We start from the raw sequence: 3,455 nt of genomic DNA, 5'->3' as shown, positions 1-3,455 counted from the left end.
TATATATATCTATACCTGCGCAGCAGTTGTTATGAACCTGTATTAGACTAAACTCTCCTCCCATGCAGAGTATACTAATGGGTCTTCAGACAGACTGATGGTCATCAGCTGTGTGTCTGGGGTACTCCCGTTGGCCATGACAATGGAGGCCTGATCATCCTCCCTGATTGGCTGACGGTCACGTGAGGGAGCTAACGGCCATGGCTCTCACACTACTTAGTCTTAGTCCATTCACCTACAGACAGGAACTGGGGAAACACTAGCCTCGATACCCAGGCTTTCATTTCGTCTGCGCGAAAGATGAAAGCCTGGAAAAAGCTGTGGGCTGAACCAGTCTAAAAGTGGGAGTCAACCCTTCCGCGTAGGCGTCGCTCTAAATTATGTGACGTCAGGGCTCTGAGCGGTGTGCACCGCTCAAAATAACACCGTGGGGAAATCATTACCAGTGGAACTTCAAACGAGGCTAAGCGAGGAAATTCAGGAAAATTAGGAGAATGGCTGAAGAACCCACCACACCGTCTAAGAAAAAACCCAACGTGTGCCGACTCTGTGGAAATAACTTTGACATTTCGAAGAACAGACACCAGTTAATAATAAAGGACGTCAAACAAGATTATGCAGTTGTTTTAGAGGAGCTCACGGCAACTGAAGTGACTGGCGCGGATGATGTAAAGGCAGTTTGCCACAAATGTCGCACTAAATTAAATGCATATCGACGATGTCAACAACAAATTGTAAAACTTGCGGATGAGATTAAAGAGTTGTCTCTCCGTAATCAAGCTTCAAGGGTGAAACGATGCGCAAAGTCCACACCAGAACGAAGAGAGAAAAAGAAAACTTGCGAACAAAAGCCTAGTAGCCCAACTTGCCCAAGCCCTGCTCGGCGAAATCTATTCAAAGTGCCAACATGCATTAGCGATGTGAGTAGCCTACTATTTATAATTCATATTTAGCAGATGTACTATATTTTTTAATATTGCATAGCCTATGTATTATTTGTTGTTAGATTCAGGTTAATAACGAACTATTTTTCTTTATTGAAGCATATCCTGTGATAAACGAAACGAGTTTGATGCCTGAAAGCCCCGTTGGTGACCAGCAGTCTTTTGTGCACAAGTTTGACGTTTTATTATTAAATAATATTTCACCTCTTCTTTACATTGCCTTTCTGATATTTGACAGTCTTATCACCCTGCTCTCAGAGAGAATCCCCCCTCCTTATTTAACTTTTCTGTAAACCCATTCATTCATCCATCCATCCATCCAATCTAATACTTTCATTCATTATCTCTAACTCAAACCCCAAACCTTCCTTTTTTATAGTTCTTGCTTTACATCTATCTTTGACCTTTTACCCACTATAGAACGTAGTATCTGTTATACACATACATTTGGTGAAATAACTGATCTACAAGCTCGATCTGAAAAGTTACAGCTTTTAGTTTTGAGCTTTTACATCATCTATTTACTGTCAAAATGTGTAAACAATAATATACATTGTTTTGTTTATATTGCTCATACTATTAAAGTTGTGGCTATCTAAATATGTATTCCCATTGTGCTATAGACTATCTCAGTTGCCATGAAGACATCAAACTGGGAGGCACTCCAGTATAGTTCATTGCCTTTGAAAGCACAGACCCAGCTGACTTCTACTTTGACTGGAGTGAGGAAAACAATATCTGTATTCTGTACACTAACATTATATTGAATTACAATGTTTTTAAATTTAAGGAAAGCCATTCTGATGTGTTTTTGGTGACAGACCTCTTGAGAGGCCAGAACCCATGCTGAGAATCACTAGTAGTAGAACAATGAGCCCGTGTTATCTTTTACAACCAACACACTACAGAGGATTTGACCCCAGCTGTTTCAGGAGTTCACATTCTCAATGTGTAGGAACCCCTGTTGTTCTCATGGAGATAAACAATTTTAAACCTCCTAAAGAGAGACACTCTGTGAATTAATTTAACTATAAATGTAATTTGAAAGTGTCCTCAGAAATATTTAAAAGACCAACTTCTATTTATTTTAAAAAGCACAACAATTACATGATATCCCGTGAAGATTATCAACACCTTGTTGTGAACTTATAGATACATTTTCATACATTACAATCCCTTAATTACTGTTTGTTTAATATTTTTTTTTCACATGTTGCTAGTTATCAGTTTCCTCGATGGCCAAACAATGGGAAGAGCACCATCCCTGTTCTGCACCTCCGTCACCGTCAAAGTCATCATTTCCGCCTCTTGACAGTACAGGAGCGGTAAGTATAAAGAGACATATGCTGTGTTCTGATTACCTAAACCCCTGGCTTATAAGTTATTGTGGATATGATACAATATTGAAATACTATACATTGTACAGACTGAACACAACATTTGTGCAATTACACCCACCTCAAAGCCCAATTATTTCCCCTGTTATATTGCAGAGTTCATTTCCTGACATGCCTGTACAATGGGGGTCTCAAGCGTCCGGGTCATCAACCCCAAAGGCCAAAATCCTGACATTTCCCACTGAAGGAATGGTGGGAGAAAATAAATAACTTTTCTATTTTCTTATAAAAAAATATGATCATGTCACTAACACTCTTTTATCACTATTCCCATGGCTATTCATTCCTGTGATGTACACTATAGGCTTTTAGCTTTAATTGCTTGTAGATATGGTATTGTATGACAAAACTGATGATCTATTGCACACAAAATGTGTTACAGACTTCATTCCAGTCCATTTCACCACCACAGCCCAGGGCCAGATCCGATGAAATGGCAGTGAGACCGAAAACCACTGTATTGAGTGCACAAAAACAGGTGTTTTTATTTAAAAAAATTCATTAACTCGTGCCATTTCCATGGAACAAACTTAAATTCTGTTCCACAGGCTGTGTACAGAGTCTAGTTTTATAGCCCCTAAACAACTGTTGGGAGGGTTGTTCTTGTGAACCCTTGTGTGACCCTGCTGATCCCTGAACCGTAATGAGCCAGTCTCAGTTCTCTTTGCTATCTTTTGAGAAACCCCTGCTGTGACTTCTGAGATAATTAACTATGGTATTTATGACCACTTGGGGCCTTATAACCTTGTTTAGAGATGTTAAAATGACACTTCTGTGTTTTGTGATATGATTTTGTGTGGACCACAGAAAGACTAGCTTATTGTCATAGTATTAGCTTGGTCCTTTTAGAAAAAATAACAAATACTGCACTCTTATTTCTTATAGACTTCACTTTCAAGTTGGGATAATTGGGAGAGCCTACGGTGTGTATCACCACCAATGGGACAGCCCCAGACAACCAGGCCCAAATCCATTGAAATTGCAGTGAGACAGAAAACCTCTAGTCCAGGCACTGTGTTGCCTGCACAAAGACAGGTATTATACATTACATTTGGATACATTTTTCATTTCATTTCCATTTAACCAAATTAATTTATAGTTTCCATTCGGAATG

The 3,455-nt window shown here is 39.3% G+C and overlaps 1 long non-coding RNA gene across 1 annotated transcript; it reads left to right on the top strand.

Moving 5' to 3' along the window:
• Positions 1–457: 457 nt before the first annotated feature.
• LOC310867775 lies at positions 458–2,824 on the top strand. Its single transcript, XR_014570024.1, has 4 exons — positions 458–920; positions 1,044–1,666; positions 2,165–2,269; positions 2,724–2,824. It is a non-coding gene; the product is annotated as an uncharacterized lncRNA (long non-coding RNA).
• Positions 2,825–3,455: the final 631 nt, after the last annotated feature.

The sequence above is a fragment of the Protomyctophum parallelum genome (genome assembly GCF_964188405.1).
Source record: "Protomyctophum parallelum genome assembly, chromosome: 12".
In the NCBI taxonomy this organism is placed as follows: Eukaryota; Metazoa; Chordata; class Actinopteri; order Myctophiformes; family Myctophidae; genus Protomyctophum; species Protomyctophum parallelum.
Note: the sequence above shows the minus strand (reverse complement) of the source record. Positions and strands in the feature narration are given on the sequence as shown.